The following is a 27,734-nucleotide window of genomic DNA, read 5'->3' as shown; positions in this document are numbered from 1 at the left end:
TTTCTGCGACTCTTCTGATCGTTTTTTTTTTTTTTCTGTTGTTTGTCCGCTGGCAATACTGATCGTTATCTATCTTATCTACGTCGGAGATACATTTTCGGAGATGTCGGACTATTAATTCGAGACAACACTCCGGTTGTTGATTTTAAAGTATAAGAAGCATTCGAGTCTCCGCGCACACAATATGTTCTTTCAAAAACTCGTTCCGCCACTGTACGCGAGTAGCTACGGTGTATCGCACATTTCTCGTCAATATTGACTATATTATTTTAACAATATAGTCTCCGATAATGTTATTATTCGTTATAATTTTACTAATATGTTAATTATAAAACATAAATTTAAATATGATCAATGAAATAAAATTCGCTCAACAATCAGGAAAAAATTATTGCACCAAAAGTCGCTCGAACGCACGTATAAATTTTGATAAATTCTCTTTTAGCGAAGCAACGACTAAAACGACGATCAGAACACGTGTGTATCACTCATGGTCGCTGAATTGGAACTATTGACTCGATTAGCTAGCATCGATGTTACCACGGGACACACTCGTCCAGCCCGCCGTAATCTTCGAGCGAGATCGAGAATAACTCCAAAAACTCGATGACGAGCAAAAACAATTGTTATTTTTTTCAATTTACAAAAAAAGAAAGATTTGATTAAATCTAAAATTCTTTCCTAAAAGTATTTTTTCTGTTTCGCGTTTCTTTTCGTTACTTGTCGTTACGTTCTTGAGCGTAATTGTTTTTTTTTTTACTCTTTGCTTTCGATGGCATTCGGATAATATACTACAATTAAGTATTTCGAGTTAATCTTATCTCTAACATCAACGCAAACATTGATGACGCAACATCGACGAAAGTTAATGACAATCGATTGTTTCTCGAATCAAATTTTTTTGTTTTCCTTATTTCGCAACGTCGATTTTCGTTGATGTAGACAGGAACTATTTTAATACGCGAAAAAATCGATTTTTCTTCGGCCACGATACCATCATCGGGGCATGACGCCTCGCGAAGAGAACGATCGTCGAGATCCCACTGAATCAGCTTGGTTATCTTGATTCTATATTTACTCTTTGGCTTGCGCCTTTTCGATTTATCTCACGATAAACCGAATCGGAGAGAGTGCGTCACGGCGTTTTCTTCGCGCCAAAATATTACTTCTACTTCGGTCGTTTGTTTCTCTGACTAGACATTTATGACGAGAAGTAGCAACGAAAGTTTCAATGTTACATGCGTGTTAATTGCTTGTATTATTTTTAGATATCGACATGAAACGAAGAATGAGCGAATGATTAATTATTGTGTGTGTACGTGTGTATTAGCGTGTGTGTGTGTGTGTGTTTTTTTAGCCACTGCAGTGAATCCAGAATCAGCCGCAAACCCCGGAGATACCCGCCACCATCTGAAAGAAATTAGATACCGGAAGCGATAATTTGCTAGTTCCAATCAGCGAGAATCGCCATTAAAAGCTCATCATCAAGTATAACTCGATAGAAGTCAATACGACCTTGCTTATTTGTGTGATCGTCAGACAAATATAACTCAGACAAGATAAACATATGTGTTATGTTTATGCGAAATATGTAAGTATTTGAACACAGATAGTAACGGAAAGAGACATTTTACTACTTCTTCTGGTGTATTGTTTAAATTAGTTTATTTTATCCGAACGAATTAATTACTTCAGTCTCCCTTTTAGTAAAATAACTCATTCGGTAGAATTTTTCAAAACTACATACGTACAATATACGTGAAAGTTTTTCGGATATCCTTTCGGATCTGTTATTTCTTTTAAGGATTTTTATCGCGGAGAAAAGATGCAAGAAAGATCGGAAAAATCGTGCGTGTCTGGCGGTGGTGGGACACACCTTGTGTACGAGAACGCGAAGGGCATTGATCGCGGAGGGCATTTACATCGTGCGATTGAAAGCTCGTGCGTGTGACCCCGTGCTCGTGCTAACCACGCCGATCAATTTTTGTCATCATCGTTGACGACGTTGGACGCGGCGTGCTTGCGAGAAAAGTGGAGCAACTTGAGGCGCGCGAGAAATATAAAGCGCGTCGTCGTCGTCGTCGTCGTAGCAGCGATGCTTCGTTGACAGAATACCTCGCACTTGAGATGATGCCACTCGAGAGGATGGCAAGTTCTTTGCTGATATTTGATAAGAAAATTACAAGACAGAAAATCGCGAAAAGATTATGATTTAAGATACTTTGCTGTATTCATTAAAAAAAAAAATAAAATAAAATAGAGTTGATTTTATTTAAAAAGAAACAACATATAATAGTACATACACGAATATAAAATCACATGATCATCAGAAATATTATTTTTAAACATATTAAATTTTCAAACGTGTACAAATACGTTTAATTAATTATATTAATTAGATCATAACATGAAGACCGTTCGATTTTAAGCTAATTGTTACTTTCTTTCGCATAAGCATAATACATCATTGTTTTTAATTTATGGACTTTCTATTACGTTATTTCGTTTTCTATACATTCTCCGATCTCTTGAAAAAGTATAAATTTTTCCGATTCCACATTTTCTCTGTCTCGTTTACGGAAAATCATCGTGTTGACACAAGCGCACATACGCATGCACGCACGCATGCACGCACGCACATACGCACACATACATCCCACACAATACACACACACACATTCACGTGCGCGCGTATTGTGTCGCACATCCGCGCGTATACACGTGCGTGTTGCTCTATTTCTCATCGTTACGTAGTTGCGTGACATGGATCCCGTGCGCATTGAACTTACCGCAAATGGACTGATCGCGCAAGATTTCGTCGCGGCTCTCGGCGGCGAACGCGCACAATAACGTGGTTCGTAATCGCGCGCGCACAACGTCGCTACATTAAACGCGAAAGAAACACGTCAATTGTCTACTCACCGGATTTCGAGTCAGGCGGGCAACTGGCTCCGATTAATCGACGGCCGTCTCCGTCGGAGAAAGAGAATCGTCTTCGCAGCGCAGCGTCTGTACACAATCCTACCCTCCAGTCGCCATCTTCGCTCGGACTCGGCGAGCTCGGCACAGCGAGGAATAGCAGAAGGGTGAAGTCGCGATCAATAGTACGACCGTGCGACGCTTGATGGCGCGACAAATCTTCCCACGTGAGAAAAAGCAAATTTTACCTTTAAATCCCTATCTCCTTTTCTCATTGTTTGCTTCGATTTTTTTTAGTTTGATTAACGGGAAAATTTTTTCGTTGTGTCGTATTGAAGTTTTGAGACAAACATGATAAATTTTATACACGTAGGACTAAAAAGCTTTTGTGAGACAAGAAGTATGATTTTCAATTTTACGATCTTGAGAGTTTTTGAAAAGACATGAGGAAAGGCGATACGATGACGTAGAAAAATTACAATTTCTCTCAATTAAAAAAATAAACGATGGATAAACAATAGCGCAACAAAACGCACTATAATCAGACACTGAATCTATTGCTCGAAAGAAGATAAATATCAAAATATAAAAATAACGATAGACTTTGTTACATTATATGTATATACATATATATATGTACATTTAGAAAATATATAGGCACCATTGGTAGGTACAGTAGGTTCCTTTGACTTCGCTATATCTTCAACTAGACACAACGACGTGATGTATATTTCAGGCGTGTCGATTGCAGAATTCATGTTCCACGATGAGTCAGTCACACATATGTGCGCAACAAGACCTGCAATTGTTTCTCGGGCGACATCACGTCACACACATGTGGTCTTGATTATAGGAAGAGTCCACGCCGATAAAATAAACACACACACACACACACACAAGTAAGAGAAGTAAACGAAGAAAAGCCGTTAAGCTTGATCAGCGGCGCGATTCCCAATGACTCACTTTGTCGGGTTTATAAATGGTATATCCCGAGCTCTATTACAAGTGGGATTTTAATGTGTTCCTCTTGTTTAGCTTTTTGTCGAGAACTGATCAGTCTTTGGGACGGTACACGAATTATAAATTTATTTTTCTTATAACAGCGCGAGTATTTTCTATAACAAGAGTTACGTCTACGCTTTAGCTTCCTCTCAATTAACGTTTTTATCTTATTGGTGTCTTTTTATCATTGCGATCTCATTATTTCCTCGACGCGAGGAGAGCGAAATCAAATTATCGACTCAATTTGGTCAACGAAATTTTTTTCACCATATACACAGTGCATAATCGAGTGATTTGATTATTAATGAGATTTTGAATGCGTTTGTTTGCAATTCTGCGATAAGATAGCTTAGCTCGCAATCGAGGGATTTGAATGCCAAAATCCACACACTCGTTTCTAGCGAAAGCTCGCTTGAAGAGATCGCCGAGCCATCGCGCGCACGCGCTAGGTGACTTCAACGCGCTTAGGCCTAACACATTTATTTTTTGTAGATCGTCCAAAATACGATCGTGCGTGTTTATTCATCTACAGATTCAAGATCGCGCGATATTGAACACTGCACTTGGTAGCCATCGAAGCAAGTACAACGAAATGCAAGAAAAATTTGTCTTCTATTTAGAAACGAACGTGTTAAAAATAATGTTAAAAGTTGTAAACAAAAGTAAAACTATAAAGTAATTATAAAGTAAGTGTAAAACGGTTGAACAAATAAGTTCAAGAAACAAACAAGAACATTAATCATTTTAGCGATGCTATTGTAATTCGACGAGAGATTTTTGCATCTTGTAAGAATTCAGTTCGTGTATTTTTATGCAAAATCGCGAGTTGTTGGGATGCGATAAGATAAGGCTAAAAGAGAAGACAAATGCAAATCGCCTTAATCCGTTAGATTAGAGAAAGCTGCGTTGTTTCCACACGCGTGACGTAACCGCGCATTCTCGAATCTCCCGCTGTTGCACGCGACAATCGATCGTGGTACCGGACGAAGATAAGAAATTTGTTGCTGTCGACGTTTGCGGTATCAATCAATGAAAATTACGACGAAAGTTCGAGCAACATTCTCGAGATGGTAGTACTATACCGTTAGTTCTCTTTGAAATCCCGCGTTCGTATCGCATTGCTTCCCGCGCAGCGTTATATGTACATACATTTATACACACGATATCACTCATGAAATATATTTGATGATTTTTTACTTGTCGCACACGAGAACAGAGAGATTTTTGAAATTTTTTTCGCTCTACTGTGGGACTGAATTAACACTTGTCGTGTGTGCGTTTAACATTTGCCACACTAATCGCTCTGAACAAATATTCTTCAGTGAGAAACAAAAGAATTATAAACTATAAAAACAAGTATTTTTTAAATATTTTTAACGAGATAGTCTGTAATAAGTCTCTTTGATTGCAAAATCTCATGAAATATATAAATTAAGATGTGTCTACAGAAAAAAAAAACGCGTTTAAGAAATCTAAAAGAACCAACCTAGGGATTTTCCAAATCAGGACGCGAGACGATTATTATTTTTTTTTTCCGATATAATTTCGTTTCGAAAATTTCAAGCACTTTATATTTTATGTTTTTGATTATCTGAGTGTGTGTGTATCTTGCGTATATGTTAACACTAAGTGTGATGACTCAACGTGACGCAAGAGCGCGACACCGGCGGCGAACCGGCACCCGAACGCGGCCGAAGACGCGCGAACGCGGGCTTATTGTTGAGTGTACGCGAGTGCAGTGAACATAAACGCGCCCGACACTGTCGACAGTGCGCGTACAGTGCGGCGAGTGAAGAGAGTGTTGCCACGGTTGGTCTGTGGATTTTGCCGATTTTTGCACAGCTGTCAAGCCGGAGCGCCCTACTCTCACGGCTGTGAAAGCGGTGCTTCGTGAGTGACGCCCCTGGCACGATCACGCCTCGCGCGTAATCTCTCCGTCTCTCGCCTCTCTTTTGTCTATCTTTCTCTCTCGCTCTTTCTATCGACGACACCCAAGCCTGTCTCTTTCTCTCGCGCGTGCTCCGATCTGTCAGCTTTTTGTTCTCGCTCACTCTCTCTCTTTTTCTCTCTCTCTCTCTTTTCCATCGTCTCTCCCCTCTTTCGGTTTTTTCTTCTTCTGTATATTTCTACATCGCGCTCGGGATCTCCGCGTGGTGCTCCTCTCTTTCTCGTCGCGCGGTACACGCTCGATATAATCGTTTACTTGAGGACGACAACGGCAACGCAGTGACGTTCGTCGCGACACTGACGTTTTTGCTTTCGATCGGCCGTGTCGCGTGTGCGCCACCAGTTGCGTGTTGCGTAACCGCATTTTACGACAGCCCACCTTTGCGTCTCTCGGGTGCATCGGCTCCCTCCTTCTTCGTCCTTTCCCGCCTCGCGAAAGAGTTTGGTGCCACGATCCTGCTCCGATCTGACGTTTTGGACCGCGCAACCTCACTGGTGAGTTTTGTTTATTTTTCTTTTCTTTCTGCTGACACACAGCGAATTCTCTTCTTCATCTCTCTGCACACTCTGTCTCTCTCTCTTTTCCTGTGCAATAAAAATAAAACTATTTCAGATAAAGAGTTTTAAATAAAATAATAAAACAAACAGAGAACGCCAGATCTTCTGTTCTTTATTTCATTTAATTTATAGAGAGATTTAATTTCGCAGATATCGCTCGAGCGCGCATTAATTACTGTAATTTTACAACTGAAACGGTCATAATTTTTCTTAATCACTATACTTGCCGTGTGGTAGCGCGTTTTTAACTTTACGACGGCGTTTGAAGTGTATGAATATAACCGCGCGCGCATCTCGCTCGCTCGCGCACTTGAATATGTATATCGCGTCGGAATCACACAGCTATGTCGAGAATGGGTTAGTGTTGGAAAGGTAATGATGGGTTTATGTTTATAAGAAGAAAGAACTGCGCTGTGTTATTATAAGCCGCGATTTTATACGCAACGCATCGTCCTGATTCGATTTCGCGGAAATTGTAACGAGCGAGTATCTCCGAAACGTTCAGAGATATCAGAAAATTCGTTGTATTAAAGAGATAAAAATTTATGTACATGTGCGCGATTGTGTGTGTGTGTGTGTGTGCAAAATTGCGTGATTAATTCGAACTATTTGAGAGGTACATGTTTTTTGTTACTGCGAGATTGCGTCGCGCAATTTCTTAATAAACAGATAATCGAGTCGAGTAAAAAATGGTTAATCGCGCCATTTCGATTTGGACTTGATCGCGCAAAGGTCGCACTTCCGGTATTTTGCTTATATTACGAAATGCTCTTTCTAATCGTAAATCACGCGTGCAGAACTCGAGATGACAAGAAACTATTGCGACGCGCGTAAACTTAAAATCGAGAAGCGCACTTTTGCGCATCGTCGTCTCGCGTTCTGAAATGATGACACGAGTACACACACACATATGCAATCTCTCTTTTAAGAATAAAATAATAAATAATAAATATGATAATTCTTATTTTTGCAAATTTTATATTGACACGACGGAAGTTTCTATGTTCAACATAAAAATTCTTTTCCGTGTGTTGGAAAATTTCTCGCAGAGACGGTAGTTTAAGTACGTACACGTGACACACAACGTGTGTACGCAGTAACATGTACGCAAACCAGTAGCCGTATCGTGACCGTAAGTAGCACTTACTTGTGTATGCGATACGAAATGTGGTCCCGAAGATTAAGGTCCGCTGGAATTGTCCTTCGGCTTACTTGAAGACTTCCGTCCCAAACGAAATTATCTAGTGACCATCCTGTGACCGTCGGCTCCGTGTCTCTTGCTGCCTTTCTTGCCCTTCTGTGGAGCCCTTCTGACAACACAAAAGGAAAAAACTTCATTATCTTCGTCCGGTCTCTTTAGAAATCTTCAGAGATCTTGATTTTTTTTTTTTTTTATTTCGCTCCTCTTTCGTTATCCGCATGAGTCATCGAAAAGTTGAATCGTTTTGTGCAATCAGTTTGAATTATTTTATACTTGTTGCGCATACACATTGTTTTCACTTATTACGCGCACAAGACAACGTGTAATAAGTTGCACAAACGTTTTTTAAAATTAGACTTTTGATATTTTTTCAGCGCTAAACATTGGATCAAGTACTTCGGAGGTATCGTCTCGATTCTCGCTTGTACAATTTTTAGAAGACGCTTCTCATCAAACAAAAAGAAATGAGTAACACTCATCATCGCGATACAGCGAATAATTATCGGCGAAAACCGGAAGGAAGGATATCTGTCTCGGGTATATATATATTGCACATATGTGTATATACAGCGGAGCGCGCAAGAGTATTTAACCTTGCCGCGACTTTCGAACCTCCGATCGAACGGAGTTCAAGGGGAAAGGGTTATTAAAAGGCTCGTCTCTCCCCCGTCTTCCTCCCTCCTCTCCCTCCCTTCCGAATAGTCATTAAAGGCGGAATCGAATTGACCCACTGCATGTCGGTTGCGGTTCACGGTGTGTACGTACGTACGTGATGCTCGCGTCTACGGCAAGCATCGCACGCTGCGATCAAATTTATTATGATTCCTCGCGAACACGTGTGCGTGCGCGATGATTCAACTCTCGCGCGCGTGTGCGCACGGGGATAGTCCTTCTTCCTCGATATGCGAAATTTATACGCAGACGCTTGATTAACCACGCCACTTACGGGAAAGCGGATCTTTGATTAATAGGTTTGTAATGCCGCGAGATATTTTAATTTGTTCACGTCGACGTTTTCACCCGGCAGCTCGAAGAAGAGAACCTTGATTTTCTTCGCCAGAACTTGAGAGATATGTGATACTTCGGCACACAAAACGGTTATTCTCTCGATCTCTCCCGATCTTTCCGGGCTTTTCCGTGATAATTTGTGCGAAAAGTGTTTTCTTCGGATTTAATGATCAGTAAAGTCTGTAGTGTATTACGACTATTAACATCTGTAAGATAAATATTTACGCCAGCGTGATATATACGTAAGTTCTTTAAAGTTTTCCTCTTTCTCGGATAGATGCGGGAAACTGCCTATCCTCGCAGCGCGCGTTCGCACGCTGCCTCAATTCCGCGCGCGGTTTTTCGTCACTGCGCCACGTCTTGTCCGTCGTGGATGCACGTTAGGGTAGGCTGCGGATAATAAGGTAGAATCATCGGACGAACGGATGATGGGCAAGGATGGTAGAAAAAGAAAGTGGGAGGTTAGGAAGGCCGCCGTGGAATGATAAACACAGCTCTTGCGTGTACTTAAAACGCATGTGCGTGCGTGTGCGCGCGCGTGTGTATGTGTGTGTGTGTGCGCGCGCGCGCGGGGATCGGGTGAAACAAGTGGACGATAAAGGGAACTGAAGGGAAAAAAGGCAGAAACGAAAGAGCGGCGGCGTGCACGATGGGATAAGTGCACGTCTCTGACAAAATGCCAGAGTCCGCTTTACGCACACGCACGCGTGTGCACGTACACACACGCATACACACGCTCGCGTTGTGAATCGTATTTATTAACCATTTTTTTAACGAGTGCCGCCGCGCGCGTTCGATTCGAGAGTTGCGCGGCATTGTGGAACCGACAATTTCCGCGCATCCGTTGAGAGAATCGCGCTTGCGATTTTCCACCCGGCGCATCAGCGCCGGCGGTTTTCGCGAAGCACACTCGTGAGAATAGTCGATCAATTGGCACAAACCTGTTGCACATCGCGTTACGCTTGCGGAGTTTCGAGACCTTGGAGAAGTTTTAAATCGAACTTTTCACGTGCACATCAGCGTCTCGCGTGACATCTTTTTCGACGGTTCTAAAATTAATTATTATTTTCTGACCACGTCGCACGCACGATGTAACTCCGATTTCTATTTCTCTTTCTCTCTTTCCCTCCGCATTTCATCGGTGATTATTAGTTTTAAATTAATTACACACGCGCGATATGTACGTGTACAAATATAATGCGATGCAGAAGAAACGCGTCTCATATCATAAAGCTCTGAAAATAGACTCTGCCATTTGAAATTACAAATGCGGAGAGAGACTTTGCGTATATACCGCGGTTTGATTGCCACATAATTTTGCCTCTTCCGGCAAAACCGGGATTAGTCGTTACGATCTACTGCGCGATCTCTGTGATTATGATCACGTCAAATGCTGAAGTTTGAATCGCTGAAGTCTTCCCCCGGCTTGACATTCGTGTGCGTTTCCGAGCGAACGCGAACCGCGAGCGCCGATGTGTATATAAAAACTTTTTGCCTCGCGAGGAAAATGCATCCGACACACGCGTGCAAATCCGACGCGAACGGTATCGTGTCTATAATTGCGGCGCAACTTAAGTGCACGCCGGCACTTAAGGACCGAGGAATTGCGAAATAATGAGCACTCTCCCGGGCGAGTGATTAGAAAAAAAAAAAAAAAAAAAAAAGTGTACGTCATTAGGATCAGTCGATGGGACGACGAGAGCGGCTAATCTCGTTGCGTTGCGATGCAGAATCTCGCAATTGTGTGTGCAATTATTATTTGTTCCAAAATCACACACACGTATTGGATAGCCTCAGCTATCGGTAGTTTTTTTTTCTCTACTTCTTTTTATTTTAATGCTGCGTCATTTTTTGTGTCTACCGAATTATCGCCAATCATCGATAATACTGACTCGCAAGCGATTTGTTTTGCGAACGCTGTTATTGATTAGTTTTTTACGCGTTACTTCCGTGTAAAGCGACGCGTTTGTGTTTACATTAAACGCGCGCGATTTATATTTACATTTTTCAAACATTTATAAACAAACGCAATTTTTAAGTGGTTGAAACGGTGTTCGGCCAGTATATCAGTTGCGGTCTTCGCTGAATATAGGAATTAAATACACGTCGCGTATAAAAACTCGCGTTGTATACACGAATGCTGCTGAATGACACGTATGAATATATGGACGTTAAAACGCGATTGATTATTGCATAAAAAAATTATATTGCTGTTTGCTTTTACACAACATCTGTTTATTTATGCCAATATCAAGGTAATCGTTCCTTTCTGTACGTTAGAGTTTTGCACGACACAACTTTTTTTCTCGAGATTATTTTTAAGAGACTGCTATTGTGTGTTGTTTTTTACGCTTTATTTATTCAGATAAAAAACTGCTGCGGTAAAAAACCAAACTTTTCTATTTCACGCGGAGACGCGACGTGATGATAAAAAAAAGTGTGTAAGTGTTTTAGATAATTTTAATTTTATTTATTTATGTTTTTTTTAAATAACTTTTTCTATAAAAGTCAATAAAAATTTATACGAAAGGCGATGCACGCTCGTAATAAATCTCGACAGCGAGCATGTATACTCTTGCGAAGTGCGCAGTCAGATTCTTTTCCTCACGACCTCCTCGAGGGGACAATAACTCGTGTTAATTTGACAGTTAATTAGCGCCGATCAGATCGATCGTACGGCCTCGCGATGTACTTCCGCGATTAGCCTTTTTTTCCCTCCCTCGAAGTTGCCTGCTGCGTTTGCTTTGCGACTCGCTATTAATTTCGCTCCGCTATATCATTTTCAACGTTTCACGCGAGGATTTATGCGTAATGTCATCATCGAGCTCTTCCCGGAAGATAGAGAAAAAAGAACAAGTCGCGCATGCAACTATCGCATCTATGAATTGATTTCCCAATCGAATTATTTCGCCATTTGTCATCAGTTATATTTGTTTGTTGAGATCAGATAAAACTTTTTTGTTACGAAGAGAGAAAAAACAGGAACTAAAAAACTTGAACGAGTTATTTTGAAAACAACTGTTGCGTACTTTTCCAGAACGATTCGACGTGAAGAAATTTTCATCAACTTGTGAGAATGTTGATCTTTGTCCGCAGAAAACGCGGGAAAGATATGAAAGAAACGATTAATTTCGATAAACTGGTCCTTCTCTGGCTATAACAGTCCCTAATTAATAAAATCAAACGCGATCTTATCTCTCGGTATATGCCGGCGAATTTATTTTCTTGGCGTTGCACACGAGAGATCGCGAGGTTTCTCCGATACGGCGGCGGTGTGTGTGCATGCGTTATATTATAACAATTCTGAAAACTTCCGTCATCGCTCGCGGCGGGTATTAAGAATGTCGTTGATTAATCCTGTCGTTGATTTTTCTCATTTTTGCGCTCGACCGTCCTATAAATAAAAGACGCCGCCGCCGCCGCCGCCGGTATCGTGCGGCGGGGATGCTCAAGCCGGTGGAGGCGTGCACTTCTTCTCTATTTCTCTCCTTCCTCCTCGCGCCGTTCCGTTCCCCTCGCTTTCTTGAGAAAGCACTCCTCGGCAATGAGAGAAAAGCAACGATTGCGGTCAGGATCATTGGAATTTCTCCGGATCGGAGAAATTCCGTAGGATATGAGAATGGACACCGTCCGGCTTCGAGAGACGCGTTTATTATTAACCTCTGCGCGGTCAAATCGCGCTTCAATTTTTTATACGATATTGTAAAATCGAATTAAACGGAAAACAGGCAAAAGCAACAAAAAACATTTAGTGTATTTTTTTAAATGATTTTAATGCTGTTTAATTATTCGGTGAGTCGACGACAATAATTGCTAAAGTGGTAACTCATTTGCAAGCCTCAAGTTTAATCCGACGCGTCTCACGACGCGAAACCAAAATCAATTTTCTTCCAACATTCCGCGCGTGAGAAAAGACATTTTCTCTTTTTTTTTTTTTAATTGTTTTACTTATATCGAGATCCGATAAACGCTTGCAGAGAACGCTCGCTTGAAGTATATTTTTTATGTACGTGTGTCCGCATTGTCTTTCGAATTACAGGTGCGACGTTCAGTTTTTTTTCTCAGACTGTTGCGTATAACGCGGTGTAATTAATTTTCTAAATTGAGCAAAACGCGGATCGGATACAAAAGACTGATTTATCGATTTCCAAAGTTAAATCGAACGCAACGAAGCAGGCCGATCGTATTATATTGGAAAAATAAAATCTTCACCGCGCGCGCAGCCGTTAACCAATGGTCATTTACCAATTGTCATTATTCCCGGCGTGATTCAATGTTGACCTAACCCCGCTGGCCACCCAGAGGCGTTTGTCAAAAGTTCAATCTTTCAAATTGATTTACGATTGTTCTCATGAATGTGTGCCAAACCGGTTTGGCGGCGCATCTTGGGAGCAATTGCATTAAAGTCGGTCGGAAAGTTGATAATTATCGATTCTGTGATTCATCATTTCTCACTTCGTTTGCCGCGTTCTTCGAGAGCAAAATTTAATTCGACGACGACACGTGGAAAAAAAAACTGTGTCTGTGTGTCACCGTGTAATGGAAATCTATCCGTGACAGACACAAACAAGAGGATAACAAGATGGAAAATGCGATCTAATCTAATTTAACTCGCGACCATCTCGCAACGAGTATATAACAACATGACGGCCGCGACGATATCCCCTCAGTCAGCGCAAAACTCACGTATCCTCCAACCTGTTCTTCTCGCGACAAATCGGCTGTTGCTTTCTGATCACTGTGTGTATAGATATATATGTACACATACACACACACATATATACAAGGTATTATATAAATAATATGTAATGCATATGTACATACATCATATTTTTGTTCAAGCGCGCATTTCTATCTGCGCGCTCACGTTTTTCTTCGTGCGCACGTAGACTCGGTCCACACGCGTGCACACGAGACTATTGCGTACGTGCGCTTGTATGTATGGTACACGGTAATGAACCGGGCTGCTGGCTCGCTCAGTTCCGTGTGTACGTGAACCGGCCAGCGCCCGTCAGAGTGGAGAATATGTAAGAGCACGTATATGTATGTACGTATATATATATTATATATATATATTATATATATACATATATATATATATATATATATACATACACATATATATATGTATATATGTGCACGCGAAACGTGCGAGACGCTACACAAGTAAACACGATACAAGAGACGAGACTCCAGGCGCGGTCAGATTAATGAAACTCATGCGAGCAGCGACTCTCAATCCTCTAGAGCTTATCAAGCGTCGAGAAGGACACTATCGCGGAGAGAAAACGCCTTGTAATCACCAGTTCAATTTTGAGAAGTTTCTCATACATGGGTGTAATGACGAAAAACATTAATTGTGATGCGTTCGTTGTTATTGTTTGCAGCATGTCGAGAAATAAACAGCGAACTTGTTCAAGTCTCGATGAAATATGTTTTGTTAATGTATTTGACAGAGAACAATATGTCTCTCCTTTCGTACGTCGCCGCGTCGTAACAAAACTATGTTGATTGTTTCTCTTGATGGCGCAAGATAGACTCTCTTATTATCACTTGAAACTTGATACATCAAAATCTGAAATAAAATAGCGCCGTTTTGAGATTTTTCAATAATCTCGCGCACGCGATCGCGAAGAAATCACACAGCGATTTGCGCAGTTTCGCAAACGACTGATATCAGTTAGACTGTGCATCAATTTTGCTGAGACGAGATTCTTGCGTGTATCGTTTAGAAAAGATTCGTAAATGCAAACGGGTATGTTTACGCGATTGTGTTCGGAAACCGCCGCGCTCGCTACGGAATCCCGCGCGCATTGTGCCGTCGTAAATATACACCGCGCGATGTGTGCCTCGCACGGAAAATAGCGAAAAGATGCCGCGCGCGTCTGTGGATAGATGTTCATTATTGTCTCGCGCGACCATACCCAATGATGTGTTACGTGCAAACGCCGCCGCTTTATTCCATCCGAAACCGACCGGTAATTGTAATTCGAACTCGCCCGAGAGAGTAACCGCCGTTACTCTCTCTCTCTCTCTCTCTTTCTTTCTCACACGGGTGTAAATCACGGTGTGCCGCTCGGATACCGCAAGGATTCGATCATTATCCTGCCGTCTTCTCGCGATACGAAGAGTTCGGTAAAGCGCTCGCAGTAGGGACTGTTTTCGTAACGAGAGAACTTTGTTTGGCGAAAACTGTAGAAAGAGTGAAAGAGAGGCAAAAGTCGGAGCATTCACGAAGTTGCGTCAAACGCAAATGACTGTAACGAGAAAATATCTTTGCCGTTGATTTTTAATTTAGATACACACAATTAAAACTCGCTGCAGAATATTTTTTTTTGTTTTATTTTTACGACTGCCAAATAGGTTTAATTAATTTTAGATTTCTCAATTTCAAACAATTCTTTTGACAGAAGATTTTTTTTTACATTTTGTTTTTTAGTTGATTTTGTTTTCTCTCACACAAAACGTTCGCGACGATTCCGCCGCCGTTTCGATTCCGACAATCTCTTCTCATTGCGCGAACTCGTATACTAGCGTTGTACGAATATGGACGCCCTAGCAACCGTAACTGTATACTTTCACGTGGCTGCCGACTTTAATCGGAAGGTACTTAGCCGAACCGCGGTATAGAATTATAACCGATACCTCCTATTCTCCCATACCTGATGTTCGCTCCGAGAGTTTCCCACGACTTTGGTCTCCCCCGCTCGGCGTTCCTTATATTCCTACCGAGATAGGCGGACGAGAGAGCTACGAATTTTCGAATTTTATCTAAACCAGGTCACATCCCCGAGCGCGCTAAAACCGCAAGAGCGGTTTCACCGAGCGGTAATGAATTTTCTCACCGTGTACACACACTCGTCGAAATTTCTGAGACGTATTGTTGATTGTTGCGTCGCGCGTTTCAATGTCAAAAATCGAGAGAAATATACAATTCAAAGAAAAGATCAACGGAATAACGAGCTGTAAATCACAAAATCTGCGATAACGTTAGTTCGAATCGATTTTGTCAAAATTCGACTATGTTTATTTGTTATAATTTAATTTTTCCCGCGAGTTTCGTGGTTCTGAATAAGTGACAGTTCGCTGTCATTAACGACGTCTCGGTTTTATCGCCCGTGACTTATCGGAGCGCACCTCCGACGGTACTTTCTAACAGCGGCATTACATTGTCGTAACCGTTCGCTGCGCGTAATTATTACTCGTACTAATAGCGCAGTTATTACTCTCTTATGGTTGGGTAACTACGGTGCCGATTAGCCATTACAAATATTGACGTGCGTCCATCGTAAACACTGTCTCCGCGCCATTGCCGCGCGCGCGCCATTGCGCCGATCGCGGTAATTAGAAATCAATTACCGCAGCAATTGACCCGAGCTGTATAAACTCGGATAATATACCAATGTACGTTACGTATCTGAGTACACGCGTGATGATACGATTTCTGGAAAAGCTTCGGAATCACGTTTTCGACAAATACAAATCAGAACACGTTCTTATTGTTCGAAATCATTTTGAGAAAAAAATTCGAAGTTGTTCGGCAAACAATTTGCTGCACATCAAAGATGTCGGGGTGTCAAAACAAAGACAAAATCGATCGATTTGATTACATACAAAATTTCTATAAAAAAAAAGAGCACTTCGATGCGTCTGAACGCAGCAAATATACGAAAGTGAACAAGAACGAAAGAAACTTGTGCGATTGCGAGCGAGCGCATTCTGTCTGCTTCCCTGCGCGCGATGTTTCTCGTGAAATTCTGGTTCAAAAGAACCCGAGGAATTGCGAGCGTGCACGCGAGAGCCTCGACGCTACGAAAGCGAAAGAGGGTTTTAAGCCAACGTGAAACGCCCTCGATCAGGGAATCTCTCGACGAACTCTTCCCCGGCACTCGAACGTTTCCTTAAGTCAAGTCGGGCTTGACCGAGCCTCCGCCCGTTTGGTTGAAAGAAAAAAACAAGAGAGGATGTTAACCTCCGCAACCGGCTTTAGCGACCGCGGCTCTCTCGTCTTTTCCGTAACATTTCAATTTGATACGCGAGTCCGCAACGTATTTCCTCGTTGTCCGCGCCGCGGAAACGTTCAACGCCGCGCGCGTCGTGAATTGTCGAATTTTTTGCGGGCCTCGATCACTTTGATCGGCGTGCGGACGTTCTTCCCGGCATCGTTCGATCCACTCTCGGAAGCGGTGAAAATAATCCTTCGCCGCACCGGGAGTTAAACTCAGATACCGATCTGATGTGAGAAAATATTATAAAGACGACGAGATGAGTAGGTAAATGTCGACAAATTTCACAAATTAATTAGAGCGTGATGATAAAATAAAATGTTTGGCACATTTTTGTGTTGTAAGTCTCTCGTGCGCGTGCGTAAAATTGACTTGCTTTGAATTGAAAAAACAAACAAAGAAATAAACGATCCGCGGAATTTGAGACTGAAATGTGATCGATCCGCGTAAAAAGAGAATAACGACATTTTTTGTTACATTTGGACATCAGAATTCGCGTTTTTCCTGAATGCTCGTCTCCGATAATTCGAGCCGAAGCGAATCTCCACCCTTTAATCGCGTCTAATAATCGGTTCTTTATGCGCATGTCGGAATTCAAAATGCGCTCTTCTCGCGCATGTGCATGCTACTTCGCGGCAATTGACAGGTTCTTAGATAGAGGCTTTCGATAACATTGTAGAAATCGTGTTTCTCTCTATCCGCCTGCGCGCACGAAGATCGATTAACATGACCGCGAAGCAACCACGGAAACGGCGGATATCCCGATGAATTTGACGAAGTAACGTCTGACGTGTGCACGCGTGTCTCTTTCATCTCGTGTGTGTTGCGAATATGATGATTCATAGCCCGCGGAATTGCCTTCCTCGACTTTCAAAAAATTCCCATCGGTATGTAAGCGTATCTTGTTTTTGTTTTTGTGTTGTTATCCTATCCTATATTAAAAAAGGCATTTGGACCGAGAAATGCGTGTTTGGAGTCGAATATATCGCACCTATTGTTGTCTCTTTTCCGCGTTGCCGATTGGTTGTTTGGTTGATCGAGTCGAATCGAATCGGTAAGATCGAGAGAGTAAATAATAAAAGCAATTTTGAGACAGTTCGTCGTGTAGAGAAAATTAAAAACGTAACTAAAGTCACCTGACAGGAAAGAGTAGAAAAACAACACGTGAAAATAACGTGACTGTAATTTATATTATATATAACATTAAATAATACATATTATACATATAATTTATTATATATTTATAACATTATACTTTATATTGTATTATATGCATTATATACATACTACAGAGTAATGTCACTGACCTCGGCCGCGCGGCCTTGGTGGGGGCGGGGTCACTGACCGCGGGCACGCGACCGCGGCGGGGTCAATGACCGCGGGCACGCGACCGCGGCGGGGTCAATGACCTCGGTCGCGCGACTGCGGTGGAGTCACTGACCTCGGCCGCGTATATATATGTATATATACTGCATATATATATATATATATTTATATATATATATATATATATACATATATGCGCTTGAGGGGACTTGTCCCAGGGCGCGTTAAAATAAAAGCTATCTATCTATCTATCTATCTATATGCGTATGTGTGTGTATTATATATAGATATAGAATATTACATATAATATATATAATATTCTCTTTTTTACCCTTTTCCCTGTCACGTGACTTTAGCCACGTGTTGTTTTTTAGGATACTTTGTGAAATTGTGTCTTTATTTTTTATGGAATTTTTACACGAGATCTTCGAGTTTATTGATCTCCGAGAGTTCCGATATATTCTCTTTTTTCGTACATAAGAACTATGTATGTACTCCTCTCGGGAAGGAATTTTCGAAGCGTCGGCCAGTTTACGTTATTCACCACTGAATAGTTGGAATTTTAAGCGCAATGCGCGGAATCTCGTGTGCCGGTTTCCACGTCCCGCATTTCGTGTATCAAGAGATTCTACCGCGGACTAGGTTAATCCGCTTGGTTAGAGAACTGAAATACAGAGAGAGAAAGAGAGAGAGAGAGAGAGAGAGAGAGAGAAAAAGAGAAAGAGGACTTATATTCAGGAAAGGTACATAGAAGGGAGAACTTCTCTTCGTACATAGCGGCGAAGCATGCGAAACGAACGGCTATGTATTTGCGCATAAATGTGTCCCCTAGCGAGATCCGAGAATAGTGAATGTACGCGCCGGTAATACACGACCGTGCAGAACGGCTTCGAGCACCAGATCTGCCAGGCATAAACAAACTGCTACGCTCGCGATGATAATTGCCGTAATGTATCTTAACGTAAAAACCAATAAAAGGGAATCTCGTCGCGAAAGTTTATTCATCTGATCAGATTGATTCCTTCATCCTTCGCCGGCAACGTGTAATTTAGCAGATTCTCCAATCTGGATCTTGAGATTCAGCGCAGGATTTTGCTGTGTAAAAATCTGAACTTGTGGCAAAACTTTAACAACAAGTTTTTACCATCGTAAGAGAGTCGATAGTTTTTTTACTTTTTTTATAGACTGAAATTGATGTACAAATCCGAAATTTTTTTCTAAAAATCGATCTATAAATCGGGATTTTATCCTAAAATTCTCTCACAAAGAATCGACCGGGTGTTTAAATCCACACATTGGATTTTGATAGAAACTTTGTGTGCCGAGAGAGATGTTCCTCGCAACCAGTCTAGATTATCTTCTGTAACTCGATTCACGTATTTACGTTTATAACGTAATTTACAATAATGGTTTCTTTATTTCATTTACGAGTTGTGTATTGCAGTCGCATAAAATAGAGTAACTTGACTGCAATATTATGCGAAGTACTCCGATAAAAATAAATATCTTCAATATACAGTCGCAACATATGATAGTGTTTTATTTTGATATACAGCGTGAAACTCTAACGCGAGAACTCGAGAGTACGTACGTGTGTGCGTAACATGTGGAAATTGTTGACGCCGCGTACGTTTGCGATGAGAATCCTTAAGGAATGCAGATCAAGGTTAAAAAATATACTTAGTAGATGTATTTACTTGTGAAAGTCACACACACACACGTGATTACAGAGTGGAGCAATATAAAACCGATAGAATTGTAGATGACTAATTATTCTTTTGCACTTGAAAGATATTCTCTCGCAAGATGCAGGAATCAAAGCTGATTGTATGCAAGCAAACAGAAAAAAAGCCACTTCGAGTGGTATTTAATACTAGGTTCGTCGTATTTGTACTCGAAACTCGGTCGGTCTCGAGCGGCCTTGTTTCTGCTTGCATACGTAAAGTAGGTACGTAAAGTAGGACGTGGCGCAATTGCAACTTTAATTATTCACCGGACTGTGAATTTCGCCCGTTTAAGCCGGCTACTTTTTGAAACGTCGCGCGATACACCTGCGCGATACGATAAAGTTGCATCCCCGCACGTACGTGTATATATACGCTATAAACCGCGTTTACACTATCTTAAGCGCGAGGCTCGCTCGGGAGTTACCGCAAGAGTCCGTATCGTGCGCATTAATCTTTATTGTATAAACTTCGCGCGCCTATAATTTCACGTTGCAATTTGCCGCGCGAAGAGATGCACAAGTATAATCATGTCTTGCACTTACTGCAACATGTGCATTAGTGCTTACGTACGTATATATACACCTTCGGAAACGAGAAACAAAGCACAATCGTTTCTATTTTTATGCGTATCCAAACCAACATTCTTTCGTGGCAATTAATCGCAAAATAATCTAATTTAAGTGTATATGTTTTAATTTTACAAACAAACGAACAAAACGTTCTCCCGCGCGTTTTGTCGACAAATTCGCGCAATCGACGGTTTCAATTATTAGAACACGCGTACAACTCGCTTCTTTGCAAACTCGTGTGTCGACGCGCTTTTAATATCTACAGATCTCTTAATTAACACGATTATTCTGGAAACCGTTACCGCCGTTGTGTCGCGATCCAGAGACCGCAAACAAAACGCCGATCGATAATAAGAGTCGTCAATTCCGGCACGACTCGATATAACAATTTTCATTTCTCACGAGCGGACAAACGAGTGGTCATCGCGCTCGCGAAAGTCGCATCCATCGCGCGGGGTATATAAGAAATCCGCACCCACGCGCGATCTTAAACGTGGCGTACCGGAGAGACTTGCTCGGTAGACTCCATACCACGCGCATACATGTACGGTACGTACACACACGCCCAGCCGAGAGTGTGCTTCTTCACGTACATGTACATATATATATATATATATACAATATATACATGTATATATATATGTACGCGCGCTCTGTACATCCACGCGTACACAACGGCGGAGTATTTGTGGGAGACCTGGCAACTGGACTCTCCCCCTAGGGGCCCACATAAATCAGAAACTCAGGTTCAAGCCTAGCCCGAAGCACGGCCAAGCCAGAAATTTAGATGCACCGGGTGTCCCCGAAGTAATTTCCCTGTGAGAGAGGAGAGGAGAGAGAGAGAGAGGTTTGTGGAATTGGAAATTAGGACGGGACGCTCACCCCAGAATTTCGCGCGATAATTTTAACCCGTTCGTTTTCTCTCTCTCTCTCTCTCTCTCGTCGACTGTAAATCAGTTCGTGGGTAGAAGAGCTACTCGATAGAATCGCTGCTAATTTTTTTACACCTCTCGCGAAATGTCTATTTCAATAACTTCGTTTTAGTGTTATTGAACGCTAAAACAAGAGAAATAAATATATTTACAAGAAAAATTAATCTATTAAACATCCGAAAATTCAAATTTGACAAATCTCAACTATATGCTCAAAGTGATACGAGTGAATAAAAGTTACGTCGCAAAGATCTGCACGTTTTTATCTTGTTCCCGTTGAGAGAAGAGATTTGTTGAACGTATTCAACCAGTTTTTTGCATGTCGCTCACAGTTTCCCTACGTAATTTCGCTCTCATCCGCGTGTTTTACGCTTGGCATTTCGTAACTTCGCTCTAACCGCAGATTGCCGCGCGCGATATCGGAACGTTCGATATCACGTCGATCTCTATCTCTCGATTTCACGCGGCATTGATCGGCGAACGAGAGAAAGAGCGGATTTAACGGCGTAGTGAAGGAAGAGTAGCTCTATTTGAGCGTGTCGAAAGATACTCTTTCACGAAGTGGCCGAATCCTTCTCTATCTTCCTGTCTGTCTCAAATCAAATTGATTATTATTGATGTATTATTTCTTTGAGAGAAGGGAAGATGGAATTTTTGCCGAACGTGTAAAATTTGAAATATAAGTAGATTCGCGGAGATAACGAAAGGAACAATCGACACACTCCACTTTTCTCGCAATGCACAGTTGCACCTCTTCCAATGCTCTTGCCGCCCATCCTCTTACTCGATAGCGTATACCGTTACATTATCACCGGTATTTTGCCAATAAATGCAATTGTCTCTGCTCGTGACTTCGTTGCCGCGTCGCGGACGTTAATTTCTGAAGCGCCTGTACCTACAACTGTTATTATAATAGTCACTGAAACATTATAAAAAGATCACTTAATTTCTCTCTCTCTCTCTCTCTCTCTCTCTCTCTCTCTCTCTCTCTCTCTGTCTCTCTCGTCGGAGAAATCAAGAAAAAATTATCCCTCATTGTTCTCGTCGGAGCGAATAGGAGATCTTTTTAGTGTAACAGTTATTTTAGATAAAAAAAAAAAAAAAAAACAATTACGGAAGATTGAAAGAGATGTATTCGCAATTTTTCACTCAGCTAATCGACGGACAGCAAGATCGTGAGATAAAAAGCAGACGGAACTTTAAAAACACACATCGTGCTAATATTCTCTCTTCAAACTTTCACTCGCTCACTTGTCATTTTGAAGAGACGCCGTGTTCTTCCATTCAGTCGTCTCGTCTCGTTCTCCAAACGTCGCGCTCGTTGCACAGAGTTAAGCGATTTTCGATGTGTGTACACATCGTGACTGCATTAAATCGCGTCCGTGACACCTCTCGATGATGCATCTCTCCCGGCAAAAACTCGGTCATTTAATGCACTTGCTTGTATCGGCGATTCTCGCAATTAAAATCGAATAAGAAAATAGAAAACTGATTCCCCAGCTGCTCCACAATCCGGCGGAGATCCTCGCAGAAGAGACCGTGATCTCGAAAGGAGTCTCTTCCGCTCCCGCTTCTTTTTCGCGCGCGACTTTCGATTTTGACCGACGCGGGGTGGCGCGCGCGAACGCATCGAACACGGACACCGAGAGAAAAAGAAAACAAGAAACGCGATGAAAAATAAGAGTGAAGAGACCCGGAAGGCCATCTCATCTTCCGCGAATTTGCCGGGCCACTGACTTCTTCTTCTTCTTCGCTCGTTGCATAACGTCGTTTCTTTCCTGTCAGGGAGAGGAGGACGTTGCAGACGAGGGACGAATGAGAGCCACTGGAGCTCGTGGTGTACCGGTTGTTCCACTCGTGGAATGCGGACCACATTGGTGTGTGCGCGTGTTCGCACACAAACACAATCATACATGCGCTGCACACACGCACGCATCACATGCACACACAGTGCTGTAAGTAAATTCTCGCGGTGCCCCCGCGCGAATTACTCATTAATAACCGATATTTCTATTTTTAGAACAAAAGGATCTCTCGCGTCGACAGATGATCCCTATCGCGAATGTTTATTGTTGTTTACGAGCGAAGAGGATGCGTCTCTCGCACCGCGCGAACTGTCCGCGGCGCGCAGTCACGTTTGAGAAAACGTTGTTTGCATTTCATTGCGTTTGCACGCGCGGTTTTGCGCAACCGCGATCACACCATGTCGCGCGTATATATAATTGCTAATCGTTTGAAAAGATTCTCCACTCATAATTCTAAGCGACAGGTGAAGATGATTCTTTGTCAGGATTATCGGAAAAACTGTCAAAAAACGAGAAAAAAAATCAAATTTAATGGAACGTAATTTTTTTGTTTCATCTTTTTTTTTTTTAAATTAAAACAAGGAAATGTCTGACGAAAATTAAAGCGGAGATATTTCCGTAAAACGCCACGCAATCCCGACGTGCGCCTGCATTTGCCAATCCGACACAACCGGTCTGATTGCAGAACGTGCGGGGAGACGCTTCGATCATTACGTTCTCGGTGCTCGCGTGAATTTTCCAACGCGCATTAATCAGCGATAATGTCGCGATTCGTCTTATGCGGTTCGGATTTTTGTTTGATGATCGCGCGTGCGCGCATTTTCTTAATGGACACATTAACTTTGCACCGGTAATCGACGACAGAAATTAAATCTTATGTTCCGGTTGTAAATCATCCAACGTGTCCTCGGGCGCTAAACAAAGGACGCGCAATTATTCATCCGATCGGAGGATATGCTCGTGTATGTACCAAAGGTATCGGCGCCAGCGCTGCGATCGATGAGAATCGCGTACAGAACACTCGCGAATACATATATCGCGTTTTTCGCTCACGTCCCAGCATCGTTTTTCATCGCGTAATTTTGCTGCGTATTGAATTTTAAGAAGAATCAATCGATTAATCTGCAATTTTTTTTCTTTATCTCACTGGAAACTTTTTTTTACGTTTGTTACGCAATTAAAAATACAAAACAATTACAACTTACGACGAATCGAGAACGTGTGTTAGTAATTTGCATTTTTTTTTTTTTTTTTTACGTTGAGAGAATATTATTAGTTTTGAACTGTATTTTTTTTTCTTCGACGATTTCTTTGTTTTTCGCAAACCAACAGTCGACGAACGTATAGAAATGACAACGCGTTATTTACATGTAGCTGCTTACAAACAATCGAAGGAAGTTGTGCCTCATAAATATTGCAGGTCCGACAGTCGATTGCACAGCCACTGTATGCAAATTCGACCGCGCTGCATCGTTTCTGCTACTTGTGCGCGCGTTTTGCCGAGCGAACACCCGATACATAATCCCGCCCTTCGGGATTATTCCACTGGGTTATAGCGCGCCTAACATCTGTTTTTTTTTGTTTTTCACAGTTGAATTGTTACTTTTAACATAACAAAACAAAAAGAAAAAAATAGAATCGCCAATTATTTATAAACGCAAAAGAAACACGAGCTTTGCCAGATGCGCGAGAGTGAAATCGCCATAAAATGACTGACTTTAAGACGATTTCGACGATGCGATTATAAAGACAGGGGTTTACGAAGGGTGACCGAACAAAGAGAGATAAGCAACAAGTTCAGCTTGGTGCAGCTTGTGAACTTTTTGACACGCGAATGTGCCGAATGTCGGCGAATTCACCTCGACGAGAAAGACAAAATTCAATTTGCACGAGGAAAGAAATTCGAAATTAGCATAAAAGAATGCGTCACGATCGTGCAAACGGTGGTTTCTTATATATATTTATATATATTTTATTTACTTCGAGTATATACAATGCGCTTCTTTCTGACATTTGTTATTGCAATTTTATGAAAATTGCAATATTTCAATGTACTGAATATTCACGTGATTCAAATCAGTTGGAAACAAATGCAACGCGTTGTCATATCGACCGCAAATTAAATTACCGTCGGAATTTTTTCGCACCTGTCGAAAACCGAGAGCAGCTGCTGCCGCGTCGTCTCTTCGGACGTAAAATTCACAAATCCGTGACACTGTCAACAAGAAAAGATTCCTGAGACACTCATGCTGCGTAAAACTAGAACGAACGAGACTACAATGTGTGATGTACAAGTGTCGTGTGATAAGAGCGGTTCGTCGTTAAATGCGCAATCAGCCGAATGTATCGTATATCAACACGTATGTGAGAGTGCAGAACTATATCGTATAGGGATAATTCATTACTGACATTTTTCTTCAGCATCCGTTGAGGGAGAGTTACAAGCGTTTCCAGATGAACGATAAGCGATATATCTTGCTTATCGTCTCGCTTCTTCGTTCACGTGACTCTCAAAATAGCATCACTTTGTTCGTTGCTCTTTTTTTTTTTTTTTTTATTACAATTTGAAACGAGAAAAAGAGAGAGTCTGTATAATTGCAAAACAAAATTTGTACTGTGTATTATTTTTCGCATGTTGAAGTTTGTCTCGCGAGATGTGGATTTCTTAAGTGTTTCCTTTTATTGTTTCAGCGGCAATCTGCGGAACACGTGGTTGTAGCGCGGCGAACGTACCGCCGAAGAGACGGAAGTGCCCCGTTGACGATGGCGGCGGGAACGTGCCGATTCGCCTGAGAGGATAATATCCAGAGAAATCTGCAAGGTGAGTTTTCTCTCTCTCTCTCTCTCTGTCCTTCTCTTCCTCACTCGTTTCCCTATACTTTTGAGAACCACCGACCGGCTCCGCTTTCGAGCCCGTGTCGTCATTAAGATTTCAAGAGATACGGAAAATAAATTAAGGGATAAGCGGGACTAGCGAGGCGGGCTTCGAGATAAATCGAGTGGCGGAAGACGGAGACTCACGACACGGGGGGGAGAGCTAAAGAGGATAGGAAAGGAGGCAGATCGCGTTTTTCAGGATTGCCCGGTGAGGCCAGTCTCGCCTTTCTATCCCCGTGCCGATAGTTTCCAATAGCGTACGTCGATAAGACGACAGTGGTGCCGCTTCGTGAAGACACCGATATCGACCATGAAGACAGTAAGAGAGAGACAGAGAACGGCTTCCGCGATTAAGATGTGCGACGGGGCGCTCATGAATTCCGCCCCGATACATATCTAATTCGGCATTGTCGCCGTCGATAATCTAACCCGTTCTTTTTTTTCGCGAGAAACGTGCTGACCACGGCGTGTGTGCGCGCGCGCGAATGGAGATATTGGCTCCTCCGGATATAGCTACTCGCAAGTTAATTTAAATTTATTTCCCTCGGTTTTTTTTTTTACGCACATCAAAATTCCATATGTCTGTTGATTGATACACAGCTTGTAGCGCGGTGGATACACATGAATACTAATTGATCATCGAGTATATCTTGACACGCGGCACGAAAGATTGCATCGCGGCGAAGCCGACCCCTTTGTTGAATTGACGCAAAACGCGAGCGAAACTGATAATTCGCGAGTTAAATTAATCGAGCGACTGTTTTTCTTGAATATCATTTGCGAAATTAAAAATTGCTTTTATTTACAAATAAAAGCGTTGACATTGCTACTTCAAACAGAGATAGGCGCAAGCGCATGTCTTATGTTCAAACATAAATAGATTTTGCTTTTAAATCCGGGAAAGGAATACTTGTTGCGCACATTCTCTTCACCTACCCAGAAAATCGAGCTGCTATAATTTAATTAAATGACGTTCCATTTGTTAACTCGAGAACACGTCCGAGTTTAATCTGACGACGACACAAAGATTTCAAAGAGCTTCCTGGATCTTCTCTCCTTCGACTATCGACCACCCCGGCGGGTAACCTTCCACGTTATGCACGGGGCCTCGTTTATCGCAGGATCGTAACTTATGCGTCACCCGTTATCTGAGCGCGCTTATTATGCATGTTATCGTCTCCTCCTTCGACGAGAAGAGAGAAAGAGAGAGAGAGAGAGAGAAAGCCATAAATTTAATAGTTCCCTGTGTGTGTGTGTGTGTGTGTGCGGAGGAAGAAGAAGCTTCCTTCGGGCATGAAAATCCGAATCGACCCTTCGGGACTCCGTATTTCTGGCTTTCTCGCTCTTCCTCAGTCGCGTGTATTTTTTCACCAATTCAAACATATATGATATTTCTCAATATTTACATATTATATACACATGTATATAATATAATTATTATTTCACATTATTTTTTAATGTTTCTTTGCGCCGTTAATTTCAACGTAATTGTAAAAAAAAACAAAAACACTTTAATTAAGCACAGATCGAATTGTATCGCACGTATTTACTCGTCTCTAAAAATTCTTATCGCGCTGGAAAGTAATACGACTCACGATAAGTGAAGACGTTTCAAGTCACACATCGTGTCGGTAAAATTACAGTTATCGTGATCCATAACACGCATTATTCGCGGCGAGTCCAGTCCTCGCAGTGTCCGGACAGTGGAAAATTTCTCGCTCTCCGATCCGACCGACTCGCACCGCGTAAAGGAAAACAGATAAATTGCGTTACGAGCGGCGGCTCTGTTATGTTTGCGTATAGAACACGAGGAAACGAAATAAGAAATCAAGACCGAGAAGAGAGAGAATAAAAGAA

General features: G+C 41.9%; 1 protein-coding gene and 2 long non-coding RNA genes across 4 annotated transcripts in view; 1 reads left to right on the top strand and 2 right to left on the bottom strand.

The window, feature by feature from the left end:
- Window positions 1–21: 21 nt before the first annotated feature.
- Window positions 22–5,572, bottom strand: LOC109856944. The gene is made up of 2 exons (XR_002250440.1): window positions 2,923–5,572; window positions 22–1,410 (listed from the first exon to the last, which is right to left on the bottom strand). It is a non-coding gene; the product is annotated as an uncharacterized LOC109856944 (long non-coding RNA).
- Window positions 5,573–5,692: 120 nt separating this feature from the next.
- The window catches only part of LOC109856943 (protein N-terminal asparagine amidohydrolase), a 41,074-nt gene continuing 19,032 nt past the window's right edge, over window positions 5,693–27,734 (top strand). Inside the window, exons 1-2 of the mRNA XM_020432722.1 lie at window positions 5,693–6,363; window positions 25,692–25,821. The gene's annotated coding sequence lies outside the window, so the exon portion shown is untranslated. The remainder of the gene's footprint in view (window positions 6,364–25,691; window positions 25,822–27,734) is intronic.
- Window positions 6,413–27,734, bottom strand: part of LOC109856945 — a 28,178-nt gene continuing 6,856 nt past the window's right edge. The window contains exons 1-3 of one of the 2 annotated variants that reach the window (XR_002250441.1): window positions 22,447–22,799; window positions 7,574–7,736; window positions 6,413–6,453 (exon numbers count right to left, since the gene is read on the bottom strand). This is a non-coding gene — a long non-coding RNA (uncharacterized LOC109856945). Of the gene's footprint in view, window positions 6,454–7,573; window positions 7,737–22,446; window positions 22,800–27,734 lie in introns of those variants that run through there. The other variant, XR_002250442.1, reaches the window with a different exon arrangement.

The sequence above is a fragment of the Pseudomyrmex gracilis genome, unplaced genomic scaffold (assembly GCF_002006095.1).
Source record: "Pseudomyrmex gracilis isolate BER0280 unplaced genomic scaffold, ASM200609v1 scaffold_138, whole genome shotgun sequence".
NCBI classification, from domain to species: Eukaryota; Metazoa; Arthropoda; class Insecta; order Hymenoptera; family Formicidae; genus Pseudomyrmex; species Pseudomyrmex gracilis.
Note: the sequence above shows the minus strand (reverse complement) of the source record. Positions and strands in the feature narration are given on the sequence as shown.